This window comes from Thermobia domestica, chromosome 4, assembly GCF_964235325.1.
Source record: "Thermobia domestica chromosome 4, izTheDome1.hap1.1, whole genome shotgun sequence".
NCBI classification, from domain to species: Eukaryota; Metazoa; Arthropoda; class Insecta; order Zygentoma; family Lepismatidae; genus Thermobia; species Thermobia domestica.
Window position 1 is genome coordinate 149154313 of NC_137457.1, and position 14250 is coordinate 149168562.

Consider the following 14250-nt stretch of genomic DNA (forward strand, 5'->3'; position numbering starts at 1 on the left):
TGTTTCAGGGACTATCTGACAGCGAACGTACCGCTACTGGTGTAAACACTTCCAAATAGTCTTTCAGTAGTTTTCAACTATATTCTAAATTTCTCTAGAAATATTGATAGTCTCAAACGTCATTCTTTTTGCAAACACTTGTTAAAATAAAACTAAGTATCAGTTAATGTTTAAGTACTAGTAAAACAAATTTATTTTCCTTTGTGGACGAAACAGTTTTAACCTAGTCTTATTTCTGCATCTTGTTCTGCATCTGCGTAAGTGCAATCAGCACATATATAAAATATACTTTTTAAAACTCCTTCGTTTCATCAGGAAGCCAATCCTGTCGTCTTTAGTCGCGAAACGCTACGACAAACATACAAAAAGTATAATAAAGGTGTCATGGAACAGAGATTACGTATCTATGCCGACGAGATCTCAAAAGGTCATAGGCTAAGTCAACTTTTCTCTACTTACCGGCGTCCAAGCAAAGGATGCAGATAAGGGACAGGATCAAACGGAAGAAAAACGTGTTCGTTTGACCCTATTCTGCCTGTGAAAATGTTAGTGAGCAGTCATTTCTTATGCATCATGTATGTATAGGTACCCATCTCTTCACAGAAGTATCTTTTTATTTTGTTGTATGTTCCAGGTTGTATGTGAAGTTCGGGCCTGAGATGATTTTTATCGTTTCACTTTCGAGAGAGAACTTGGGGAGGGGAATGGGAGAGGGAGGATATAAAACTAAGTAAAACTTAATGACTTGAAACACCAAACCAATCTCGTTCAAATTTTCAACCTAGATGAAGTTCGAACCTGAGATGGTTTCTGTCATATCACTTTGATGGTGTAAATTAAGAGACGGGGAGCGACATTTAAAAAAGAAGGAAAAATTAGTGGTGTAAGTGGCGAATATATAAGGTTTGGAGTCACTGAGATTAACAGTGACAAATCTGATGCTGTTTAAATCCAAATTCAGCCCCTCAACTTGGAGGAGGGGGAGACTTAAAAATGATCGAAATAATCAATATCAGTGTCGAATTCATAGTTTCCCGGCTCGCTGAGATCAAGAATAAAAATGCAGATGCCGTGCCCCACAACATAGGGAGGGGAGGGGTTATATAAAACACTTCGAAAATGGCCGATATCAAAGAGCACTTTGGTAATCCTAAACAGTGACTGAGTAACGGAACATATTACTATTTTTTCTCAATTTAACCCAACGATGCGGGTAATTGACGTTACTACTACTACTACTACTACTACTACTACTACTACTACTACTACTAATAATAATAATAACACACAAACCTATTGTGAATGTGAATTATTATTATTATTATTATTATTATTATTATTATTATTATTATTATTATTATTATTATTATTATTCACATACCTTTGAACTTGCATGGCGAAATTACTGCAAAATATGTTTTATTTCTGTATTTTCTCCTGGATTGTATGTTTTCTTTATTAGTGGGAACTAATTTCTCTCTAGGAGTTCGAATAAATCAATCTCGTTGTGCACTTTGGTTCGTTCCAAAGATCAGGGCTAAAGTAATTAATATTTGGCTTGTAACTTCAGATGACATGATAGTGTCATTCGTGCTCGTGCCTTCGAGCAGCTCAGGTCGCAAATCCTTCTGGGAGCATACTTCATAAGATTTTCACACATTGGCAGTGTGGTGAACTCATTGTAATATGTTTTGCCTATTAAGGCTAGTAGATTTGATATTTGTGGTGATTCCAATTCCTGTGTCTAGAAAATTTGAGTGTAATGTCTTATAAGAAAGAATTACAATACAAATTTATGTTCGATTTGCGTTATCGAAGTTCTCGACCTAATTCAAGTCAAGTTTACCAATGGCTGTTAGAGAAGTTTCCTCGCCTGTTTGATCAGATTTGTGCTCTTCAACTTCATGAAGAAACTTTTAGTATTTATTTAATATATTAAGTTTAAATCACTAACAGATTATGAAAAGTTTGCCTCGACAGTGCCTGAAACTGTGACCTTTAATCATGTGGATGGTAACGTAAGTACAGTACGAATTTTACCGGCTGAGGATCCTGTAAAATTGGTGAGAGTTTATGATTTTCCATTGGGAGCTCCAGTACAATTATTGGAAGAACATTTTCGTGCCTAAGGATTGGTCCGGCGAGTACAACGAAAATTTTGGGCGGGCCCGTTTCCTACGGGCATTGAAAGTAGTGTGCGAGTCATACATATTGAGCTAACTAAGGATATTCCGTCTAGATTGATAGTTCAAGGTTGGAAAGTGAATGTTTCATATGATGGTCAGCCAATTACTTGTTTTTTTTGTCAGAGCACATCACATACAGTGTCTACGTGTCATTTAAAGAAGAAGAACAGTGCTATGGGGGAAACCGTCCCCGACGCCAGTAATTATGACAGAATTGGGGAAGGTATGGCGATCTAATCCGTTTCCGGCTTCTCCCGATCACGTAAGTGACGAACCAAGCTTATCAAAGACTGGATTTGCAAAGGATAACAGTGCTCCCGACGAATCTCAGTTTCCTGCTTAACCAACGGGATCCGTCGCGCCTTTACCATTACCCACCATGTCGTCGGTATTGGAGGAGAAAAATCTCGGTGTCTGAGCAACAGCCCTCGGAGTCGCCTCTGGGCTCTACGATACATTCGGCGAATCTCAGGAATGCAGATGTGATAACGTGTCCGAGTGCACTTCCCTCCCAGACCCTCTTAGTAATTCTGTTATATCACCCAGTGCTACGATGATCGCTGTGGATCCGGCTTCCCAACAAAAACGCCGAAGGGTATCTAGGTCAACTTCAAAAAACAAGGAACATGCAGCTGTGGCTGGTGGTTCTCAAGGTGCGATAGAGTCCATGTCACGAGACCAGAGTCTGAAAGGCCGTACTACTTCAGATTCCGAGATATAGCGTGCCTTCATAGTGTGCTTGTTTTTCCTTTTTTGTGCTTTCAGTTCACGAGTCTTACAGTTTCATTGAGTTGTGTGTCCAGCAAGGTGAAGATTTCCTTTCCAAGTTTTTATGTGTCATACATTTATTGTATACTGCAGTGTTTTTCTATGGGCGCTACAAGTAAGTTTTTGTTTGTACAGTTGTTAGTGTTTTTGTGTGGGAGTATGGCGCAGATAAATGCATTTACTTTAATTACTCTCAACATTAAAAGAATTAGTTCTCCACAGAATCTAGCGTTATTAAAACAATTTATTGGACGGAATCATGCAGATGTCTATTGTTTAACTGAAGTCAATTTTCATACATTTGACGTTCTCTCGAACTATAATGCTATAGTGAATTCTGAAAAAAAACACTGGTGTAGCATTGTTAGTACGAAAGGGTCTAAGTTATGATAGGGTTATGCTATCTCAGGATGGGAGAGCCATCCGTTGCTATATTCACGGTTTATGTATTATATGCTTATATGCCCCTAATGGATTCCTCAAAACACGAGAGAGGGAAGATTTTTTTCCAGTGTCATTCCATCATTGTTACCTCCAGGTCTTAATTATTGTTTATTAGCCAGCGATTATAATGCGGTGATTCAGTCGCACCATCACCTCCCTGTCATGCCTTCGTTGAGTTCGTGAGAGTTCTCCAACTCCAAGATGCTCTTCTAGCATCTCACTCTAAGCATGCAATGACGTAAAACTGTACTACGACACAGAGTCGCTTAGACAGGATTTACGTCTATGCTAGCTTAAGTAAGGCTGTCCTCGATGTTCATACAGGGCCTTTATCGTTCTCAAATCATGCAGCTGTATTAGTTCATTTTAAAATGCCTTTTTTTCTTCCGGCGGGATGGGACGTTCATTCTGGAAGATCAACAACGAAGTGATGTTAAGAGACGACACTGTTGAAGAGTTTACCGAGCGTTTTAAGTACTGGCGTAAGATGCAACATTATTTTCTAACGGATACTGGGTGGTGGACTACTTATTGTAAATCCAAATTCCGTAGTTTCTTTTAATGGCGAGGGAAATTGTCCAAGAAGTACGATCGTTAGATATATGAATTTAATTATAGGGCACTATGTAACCTCTGGGCTACACAGCCGTCTCTACTTAATCAGGCTTGTACTAACGATCTTAAACGTAGAATGCGTCAAATCGATTCTCGAGCATCGTTGCAGGCGTATTTTTCGGAAGATCTATATCATTGTTTTCCGGAAGAATTGTCTTCATTGTATCATGTGGATATCCTGTTTCAACAGAGAAGAGCTACATGTATTGAATCGTTAGTATTGGCCAACGGCGATTCCATTTTTGACCCTTTACAGATCTTACAAGAATTTACGCTACACTATGTGGCCTTTACGAGCGCGTCGAATTTGGATTTTCTTTTATCTCCCGAGTTTCTATCAGCCCTTCCCAAGCTGTTGACAGAAAACAATTGTCAGGCTTTGTTGCGCACTATCACTGCTGATGAAATCTTTGCAGTTATCAACAAGTCTAAGGGACGTAGTTCTCCAGGCATAGATGGCATGAGTGTATCTTTTTACCGTCATTACTGGCCTATTCTTCGTGGTACACTTGCGACACTTTTTAATTCCTGGTTGTCTAATGTACCGTTTTAATTCTAATACAACTGTTGTTGCACTTATACCCAAATCGTCCAAGGCGAAGGTTGTGGCTGATTATCGATCCATCTCCTTGTTGCCAGTTGATTTGAAATTATTTACTAAAGTTCTTACAGCCCGATTACGACCTATCATACAGAAAATTATCAGTCCGTATCAAGCAGCCCTGCACGAATCGCATAACATTCAATTCACCCTACGTACTCTTAGAGATTTATTTGCATACTTTCAGTCTCGTAGCGTTCCAGCATTAGACTTAGAGAAGGTTTATGATAGTGTAGATCACAATTTCCTTTGTTTCACGCTAGACGCTTGGGGTTTTCCCGCAGCTTTCTGTCAAGTAATTTCGAATTTATACGCCACCGCCACGTTTCGTCTCCAAATTAATGGACATCTTTCTGACCTCATACCCTTAAAGCGAGGTTTACGCCAGGGCTGTAGTTTAAGCTCTAATTTGTTTTCTTTAGTTATAGACCCTCTCCTCTATCGATTGGCGCTTGTGTCTCACCCAGGCCCTACCCTCTTTACTTGTCAAAACATCTATTGTTTCGCTGATTATCTGACTATCACAGGGGTCGACGCGGTTGCTCCTCAGGGAGTCTTTCCGGTTCTCAAGCGATTCTATAGTTGCTCTGGCCTTAAGTTCAATGAAAAGAAAACTCAGGTGTTACAACTTTATGGCTTTCATTTACCCACTCCTACCCCAGGTACGCAGACTATACCGAATGTTAAATCCTTAACTATTTTAAGCATTCCATTCAGGTCACTTCCCACTCCCCATTATGACGAAGTTTGGAAACCTATCCTCAAGCAACTTCGTGGGTTATTCTTCTCCCTCCGTTTTCGTAGACTTCATTTACTGCACCGCATCCAATTATCAATATAGACGTGGCATCTAAGTTGTGGTATAGGGCTCGGGTATTTCCCCTCCCTGAAATTTACGCAAAAAGATTGGAATCTCTGTTCCTTGGGCATATATGGCGGGGATACTATTTTCGCATTCCCAGAAATGCAATTTAGCTCCCACGCTCCCGAGGTGGTCTAGGTTTAGTTCATATCCGTCTCAAATGTCAAACTCTCTTCATGGCAGATTCCTTCGTGAGTCTTTCATCCGTTGACTCTATTACGAAACATTGGTTTAGTTGGTTTTGGCCGGAGTACGATCACCCTGTCAATCCCCCTTTTATTCAATTTGCCGATCAGTGTCCGAAATATGTCTTGATCTTTATTCGATATTGGACTTATGCCGGGGTGACTCTGGTCCCTCAGCAGCACAATGCTTGCTCATTATATTGTCCTCTTCACATTATCCTCTCAGCCGACTCAGTTACGAGTAGTACAACAGTTTCTACATATAGAGTGGCAGCAAGTGTGGGCTAACATTTGGAACCCAATCTTACCTTCCTATATGCAAGTGTTATGGTTTCAAGTAGTCCATCAACTTATCCCGATACGTGCGCGTCTTTATGCAATACAACGAGCACCAGATGCCTCGTGTAATATATGTCGTTCTGAGGACAATTGGCTCACCGGTTTACAACATGTGAGGGAGCGCCAGTGATATGGAACGCCTTGCAGGTGATGGTGGGTCATATCACTCGTAGTCCGAGTGCACAGTTTCAAATTGATCATATGCTCCTGCCGGAATTTCATTTTCCCCCACTAAGCATCGTACAGTGCTTTTCCTGATTGCAAGCACTTTACTCTATTTCCAGCGGCATATCATGTTACTGGATGCACGCACTTATTTTGATTTTCTTCAACGTACACGCCGAAAATATTATTCTCCGGAGGAGGAAAGGCTTTCTTTTAGTAGGTTTTTAGAAGTGATTTTGTCATGAAATAAAAGTTCTTCTCTCGGTTTTTTTCTGATATGTATTTATCTATTTATAGTTCTATGCATTTATAGTTGTAGACCCAGAATTGGTAATTTTTATTGTATGTCTAGTGATTTTCTTGTATAGACTCAGCTAGTTGAGTCCATTTTGCATTTACCAGGAAGGTAATAATAAAACTGATAGTATAGGGGTAAAGTAATGGCCTTATCAATAATACAGCTATCGAACGCAGGGTCAAGTCCTCTTCACGCCAAAGTTATTTTTTTACAAAGTGATTGTGAAGAATTGACTTATCATACGGGACAAACAATACATATGAATGTGGAAGCAAACACTTGTATCATGATAGAGACGATTTACGAATGTTGTTGTGAAGGGAAAAGGAAATTACCAAGACATACCAAAGACATTATTGATCTGCAGTATGCACTTTTAGTTCGAATAATTGAAAATTTTAATAAAAAGCAAATAGTCTAATAATAATGAGTCAAAATGACTCTCACCGTGCTTCTAGGTATATATAGCAATATCTGGACAACTAATCATTCAGATATTTTTAAAATACACATACAACATACTGAGAAAATGTGTGATAAAATCAGGAAAGGTCGACGAAACCGAGTGAAAAACATTTAAAATTCTTGATATTTGTAAAATGAAATGAGCCATTTTGACTCATGTCCTTCTTCCAGTCTTTAACACAAAATAAGCATCTGAAAGCGACTACTACGAGCTTCCGCGTAAATCGTTTAATTCTTGTTCGGGTTTGGCCTCGCTACACTCCATTTATGTACGCTTGTAAGATATTGACAAGCTAACTCTTTCATTAACCCTGAAAGGATGCACTAGGTTAGATTCCTAAGCGTGTTACATATTAACTAAGGCAGTACGTTCTCACTCGTTTTACGCCGAAGGTATGTTTTCCTTATTTTTAAATTGTTTTCCTGAGAGTTTTATATATTAACTAAGGCAGTATGTTCTCACTCGTATTAAGGCGAATTTTTGTCTTTTAAATCTGGAGAGGCTTAGAGAAACGGTACATTTTACATATGTGGTAATTGCAATTACTTGTTAATGGGTGTATATTATAGTTACAAATTAACGGTATCTCTACAACGTATAATATAACAATATAGTAACAATAGGTGAACTATTATAAGAATGTAAATTAGCTGACTGATTAGTTGGTTAATACCGTTACCTGAATACAAGGAAAATAGTGTTTTTTTTTACTGGTACTTAAAACCGTACTAATAATTAGTTTTATTATAGCAAGTGTTTGAGAAAAGAATTCCGTCTGAAGCGTTCAATATTTCAAGAGAAATTAGGATACATATGAAAACTACCAACAGACTGTTTGGTACTCGCTACATTGGTAGTGGTGGGATAGCTGTCAGATAGACCCCGCCCCAATATTTGTGCATTTGTCAGAGGGGCCTTTAGGGACAACGACGGTTTATCGGCCATTAAAGTTTCACTACGTAAAACCTCGGTTAGCTGAAAAATTACGTAAGAATGTTTCATTTGTTTCTACGGCGGCTGGTTACCGTACTATTAATTTGAGAGGAGTGCATGATATAAACTTGACCTTTACATTAAAGTAGATGGTTCTTACGACAAGAGTTTCACACTTCATTTTGCATTTCATTACGTGGCATTTTACTTTAGCTTGTATGCATATTAGCAAAGAACGGTACCTTCTGAAAGGAAATCATATTGGTCTGCCTTTACGAAAAAAAAAACATATACGAATCATCATAATTGAACGAAATATAATGGCCAGACTCTACATGTCATCTCGCAAAACCTATGCAACGTTCAGTGCACTGTATCAACTGATTTTTACCACTGACGTTTTTTTCATTTAATTGATGTGGCGTTAATACGATTACAAAGGTTAAGGTTAGAGCCTTTCTGATAAATTATTTCCTTTAAATATTATAACAAACTGTGTCAATGATGATCCGGACCAATTTCAGAAAGGTTATAAGTCACTGAAATTTTTCCAGTGTAGAGGTATTAGAAGTATTAGACAAAAGTCATTCGCCTCCATATTCATAAGATAGAGGTTCCTCACACAGAACAACAACTTTTATGTAAATATTATAAGCTGTTATTAGGTTGGATGCGTGCTGAATTGTCCAACTCATTTTGAATGTTTAGTAGGCGACCATCTCAGCAGAAAATGTTACCTATGAATAGGTAAACTTAGACTATAAGGAGCAATATGAAACTTCCCCCATGCACATCGGTAAGATCGCCCCATAAATATTTTCTAGGTGCTACGTCAGTGTCATTCGTACAAGAATGGGAAGAGTTATTGTGAACAGCTGTGCTTGGAACTTGAGTAACAGTAGACGTGATTCCTTGTCTTCATTGTCCATTGAGAAGATGGAGATTTAAAATTGGGATGTTGCTGTGATTGGATATAATGATTGCCACTTTGCGTAGAGCGAGAAGTGTTGTTCTCTATCGATTTTCGTTTCGTTTTGGAGTGTATACTCCAGCTCTTGGTGTTATACTATCTTTATACTTATATTCAGGCTTTCACGCTTTTTTTAACTATGTGATAATTGCTTTACGGATAATGAGTTTAAGTTACTATTACCTGTGGTAATATGTTCCTACTGTCGTATAAAATAAAGGTTGTGAAAATGATTCCAAAGAAATCCGATAACACAATACGTTCACGTAGCACTGCAATACGGGCTTCTGCAGACTCATAGTACGGCCTGTTTTAACCGCTTCGGTTTGCTTAATACTCTAAACTATAAAGCGAAATACTAATACCTTTCGGACAGATTTATGTTGCCATTAGAATGAGAATGTCGCATGGTATGCATGGATTTGTTTGCGTGAACTCACTAAGATGCATTTATTAAGAAGTTGTTGATTATATATTTCTCTTCTATAATATATTTTGTATGAATATTCTTAACCATCATGCTTTCTTCTTTTGTTTTCAACTATAGGCAGTTTTTAATTAAATGTATTATATAATACATACACATTATCGTTTCGTGTTTCCAATGATTCTTCCTTAAACATTTATAATGGGTAACCATTATTTCGAACAATCTATTGCCTAATTATATTCCGAAACTGCTTAAAACAGACAATCTAAAAGGAAATGAATTTTTGCTGGATTTTCGTTAACCTTCCCAACTTAAACAGTGATAATGTCATACACAGGTTAGTATTACCTTTGTTATTTCATACTTAACTAACGTTTTGATAATTCTTAAGTATAATATATATATCTTAATTTTAAAATTTCAGCTGGATGCAGAAAGAAAGGTAGGAAAATAGCCATAACATAAATATCAACATAGCTAGTTCATAATATTTGTTTTAATGGATATGTAATTAACAATCATGGTTAAAAATGTATGGACAACTCCAAAAGTATGGACAATCCCTCCTGCAATTCCCTCTTTCCTGCAATAGCAGCAAACACTAAAAAGGTTGTCAGGTGGTTGAGAATTAGAAAGGCGTTGGACCCAACCTGAATTTTGTTTGAATCATATCTGTGTGGCAAACTGAAAATTAGAGATTAAGATAAATTGTTAAGAAATACGTTCTTTTTATCTCGAGGTCAATAGACGACATAAAAAGTTACAAGAAGTCATTACTTAAGCAGTTCAACAAAATGAATGGTATAAAATAGATATCAGAGGAAAGCAGTTTCTCTCCTTTTTCCAAAAAAATAATCTAGTAAAAAAAGAAACAATATAAAGGCTTAAGGCATGATGTAAAGGCACAAACGTAAACACACACACTAAACGGAAAGAGAGACAAACACAAAAGAAGGGACACCAGTGGCATAGAAGACTTGCGGTCCTCAAATCGAAGATTATTAGTATTATTATTATTAGTAGTAGTAGTAGTAGTAATAGTAGTAGTAGTAGTAGCAGCAGTAATAGTAGTAATATTAGCAACTCGTTTGCTCTTCAAAATATCTCATTCTGGCTAAGAGCATGTCTGCATATAGTGGCCAAGTGCGCACTTTCATTATTAGGTGGACCCAAAGGCCAAAAGGGATGGAAATCTCCGAGAGAGAGGAAGAAATATGAACATAAATTCTAGGTCAAAGTTCAAAGCATATGCTTTTGACAGGTGCTGCATTGTTTATTTCTTTCTCCAAGAGAAAATTTCCGCCGGCTAAGAAGTTACAGTATATAATATTGCAAACCTCAAAGTGGATTTATTTACATTGCAATTTGCGGTCATACAGCAATTGTCATTAGAGCACATTATTGGAAAAACTAAGTTTACAATATGTACCTCGCCCCCTGAACACCGATATGGAAAATTTAGGATGGTGATATCTCCATATCGATATATTCACGATATCAAATGTTGATATATGTTAATATCAATATAGAAGATATCGATATATCGAAATATCGTACAGGCCTAAGAAAGCGTACAGGATTAAGATATATCGAAATATCGCACAGCAATAAGAAATACGGAAAAAGTTTGAAACGAAGAAAAATAACGTATAAATTTTTAGTCGGAGAGAAAGATGCCTAACGTAAATATAGTAAACACGAATCGTTTATCGCGTAGTGATTGTAGTTCAATGGTCAAGACGCCTTGCCACTAATCTGGAGGTTCTCTGATCGGATCCACGTTTGGGAATATTCTTGTTTCTCTTGCTAAATAATTTTTCATGACGACTGACTACCGTTGACACGTTTTGTTATCTTCTGATATTTGAATACTCGAACGTTTCAATACTTAATCTATCAAATTTTCCAGAATAGTAATTAACTAATAATTATTATTACTATTATCTCGTAGAAGATTAAACGATGAACGCTTATTATCGCTCTTTTGGAAAGAATATTTCGGCTTTGTTTAATATTGCCAGCGGGAAAGGAAATTTCTCATCTTGTTTCTAAAACAAAACAAACAAAATTGAGACGATAATTAAAATTTTACATTACAGACGCGGCAAGCTAAGGACAACTATCGTTAATATTTCTCGTCTTATCCCGATTCTCGAAATTGTGTATATCCATCCTTTAAGTAACAATTGCTCTTTAGACTGAATTGTATGTTGTAATTTGTTACATCGTAATTCGAAGCTCATCTTATTATAGTCAGTGTAAGTATTTTTGTAGGAGAACTTTTATAATTAATTTTGAATATTCTAAAAGTTTAGGCCATACTGCTCAGTGATATCCAGTTATTTTTATTACATTTTTTCCTTTAAAACATACAGTAGAAAACGTTCTACATGGAACTCTAGAGGAACACTTTGGTTTAAAACTTGTTTAGTTGCAGAGGTGTATCTTGGAGGTGCATACATCTTTCAACGAAATCCTGACTTTTCCGTATGTTTTGCTAAATTTTAGGTCATCATAATAATTTTAATGAAATTATTATTATTATTATTATTATTATTATTATTATTATTATTATTATTATTATTATTATTATTATTATTATTATTGATGCTTTGTGATTTTAATGGTTCACCCTGTTCTAATCAGCTCCCGACTAGTGGGCAATGTGCTGAACAAACACCGAGTGTGTAGGATTCTCAGGTTTCTGTTTCTTTCCAATTTTTTATTCCCTTATTTCTTTCATTGTCATGATCTACGACTCCTTTAGATTAAGCGACATATGCAGTGAACGTAAAAGTTAAAAACAATTTTCTTACGGTTCTTGTCATTTTAGTAGCCCTATTTCTTACATGAAATTTGTGTGGAAACCTTTCGTTTAAAATTTAGCTAGTTGCAGGGTGGTACGAGCGTAGTATGTTCTGGAGTTCGTTACACTTCTTTCCAATACCGAGTATTTTGTAACGTTAACCTAATGCTAGGGTCATTTTACAGACTTTAATACAATCTGTCCTCATACGGAGTTTGTTTTATAATCGAAAATTTAATCTTCTATGAGATAATAATAATTATTATTCGTTTATTATTATTACTATTACTATTCCTGAAGATATAACAGTTGAAGTATTTACATCCGAATATCCAAATATCTGAATATAATAAAATGTGTCTCATCGGCTATCAGTCGCCATCAAGAATATTAAAGTAGAAAGAAATATTTCCTGACGTGGATCAAATCCGAGAACCTCCAGATTACTGGCAAGTCGCCTTGGATACTGAACGATCAATATGCGATAAACGATTTACTGTGTTTACGCTAGGTATCTTTTTGGGGAACCGGTCAAAACCCCCACAGCCAAAACACCCACACTCAAGAAATGTCAAAACGCCCACACAAACGGTCATAACCCCCACACAAATGGACAAATCTCCCAAACACACGAACGGTAATAACCCCCACAGCCAAAACCCCCACACTCAAGAAATGTCAAAACGCCCACACGATCGGTCATAACCCCCACAGCCGAAACCCCCACACTGGTAATCGGTCATAACCTCCAACGGTCATAACTCCCACACAAATGGACAAAACAGCCACACATAGCAACGGTCACAATCCCCACATAAATGGACAAAACCCCCACACAAAAAGACAAAACTCCCACATGCAGAAATTACACAACTGCCACAGAAATGGACCATACCCCCACACAATCGGCCAAATCTCCCACACTCTGAAGTGAACCTGGTTGTATGTCTTGCCGTTGTACTTCCTAATAACATTTTTTATTCCCCTTAAACTGATGTTGCAACTATTCTTCTTGCACTGTGTTGTAATGACAGAAACACTAAAGTGGACGTCGTAAAGAGCCGCAAAAAGACGTGCAATCACGATATTTTCAGAGTGTGGGGGATTTGTCCGATTGTGTGAGGTTTTTGTCCATTTGTGTGGCAGTTGTGACAATTTCTGCATGTGGGAGTTTTGTCCATTTGTGTGCGGGTTTTTTCCATTTATTTGGGGATTGTGACCGTTGCTATGTGTGGGAGTTTTGTCCATTTGTGTGGGAGTTTTGACCGATCGTGTGGGCGTTTTGACATTTGTTGAGTGTGGGGGTTTTGGCTGCGGGGGTTTTGACCGCTCGTGCGTTTGGGGGATTTGTCCATTTGTGTGGGAGTTATGACCGATCGTGTGAGCGTTTTGACATTTCTTGAGTGTGGGGGTTTTGGCTGTAGGGGTTTTGACCGTTCGTGCGTTTGGGGGATTTGTCCATTTGTGTGGGAGTTATGACCGATCGTATAGGCGTTTTGACATTTCTTGAGTTTGGGGGTTTTTGCTGTGGGGGTTTTGACCTATACCCTCTTTTTGCCTCCGCTTACAAAATTATACATTGTTTTTCTTCGTTTGAAAACGTATTTCGTATTCCTTTGTGATGCTATAAGTAGTTAATCCTTTTCATAGCTTATATTAATAACTTGAGTTGTGCTTAAGCCTTTGGCTCACAATTTAGTTTCTTTTCCACACCAACTACAGTTATGACACATTTAATGCTCATACTCTTCATTTGGTTCCTAAGAAGTCAATATTACTTGACCAGGTACTTTCGTCCGGCACGATACAACTAAATTCATTTGTTCGACGAACTGGAGAAAAATTAGTACGTACTAATAAATGAAATGACACATTCCAGGAACAAGTACAGACATCGTAACATGTAATACAGTAATTTCGCCATGTAAGTTCGAACGTATTTTTCAGGTTAACAGTATAGTTGTCTATTTTTATTATTATTATTATTATTATTATTATTATTATTATTATTATTCGCCTAATTTTGAACTTGCACAGCGAGATAACTGCATTATAACTTATTATTTCTGTAATTTTTCCTCCATTCTATGTAATTTCGATAATTAGTGGGCACTAATGCGTCTCTAGGTAGTTAAATAAATGAATTTAGTTGTGTATTGTCATGTTAATGAACCTTTACAAG

The 14250-nt window shown here is 37.2% G+C and overlaps 1 long non-coding RNA gene across 1 annotated transcript in view; it reads left to right on the forward strand.

Annotated features, from left to right (window-relative positions):
- Positions 1-14250, forward strand: part of LOC145683381 (uncharacterized) — a 149726-nt gene that overhangs the window by 38024 nt on the left and 97452 nt on the right. The window contains exon 2 of the long non-coding RNA XR_014131068.1: positions 9687-9704. This is a non-coding gene — a long non-coding RNA (uncharacterized LOC145683381). The remainder of the gene's footprint in view (positions 1-9686; positions 9705-14250) is intronic.